Below are 677 nucleotides of genomic sequence, written 5' to 3'. Positions count from 1 at the left end.
TTCACAAGAAGCTTTTACATCTAACTTTTTCTGCCACCTTCACACATAAAGGCAGAGTTAAGGAAGCGTTATTCATTATTGATCAGGCTATTTCCAAATGTCCTTACTGAGTAATAAACAGTCGTTCACAGACAGTCGGTGCATTAGTGTCAGCTGTAGACGGACATCAGCGGTCTATCAGTCACCATCACTCTTAAAGTGACGAGACTGATTATAGGGTATTATTAAGCTCTATTGATTGCTGCCAGAAGGAACTAAGAGTACAGGAAAAAGATCATTGAGTTGTGCAGGGAAAGACCTTTACTGCTCCCTGTACTAAAATACAATGTACTGTAATAACGCTCAGTTTAAATAAACCCTGCTAAATCATGCTTCCTTTTAGCCGTATAAACAGACTGTTTTTTTTTCGGTGTGCTTTCTCTGGAATTATGTCAAAGATGCATTTACGATTACATTTTATCAGTGGTTTTAAGCTTTTATCGTCRCAGCAATTATGGCCGCCCTTTTTGTTGAATAAACTTTTGAAGCGGTAACATGTTCAGATGCCGTAGCCACCCCAAACACACCACTTTGGAGGCAGAGAGAGCAGCTAACAGGCTTTTGGAGACCATGTGGGTAACCTCCTCTGTAGAAATTCAAACACACACACACACACACACACACACACACACACACAC

Source organism: Austrofundulus limnaeus, unplaced genomic scaffold (assembly GCF_001266775.1).
Source record: "Austrofundulus limnaeus strain Quisiro unplaced genomic scaffold, Austrofundulus_limnaeus-1.0 Scaffold2, whole genome shotgun sequence".
NCBI lineage: Eukaryota > Metazoa > Chordata > Actinopteri > Cyprinodontiformes > Rivulidae > Austrofundulus > Austrofundulus limnaeus.
This window is presented reverse-complemented; position numbering follows the sequence as displayed.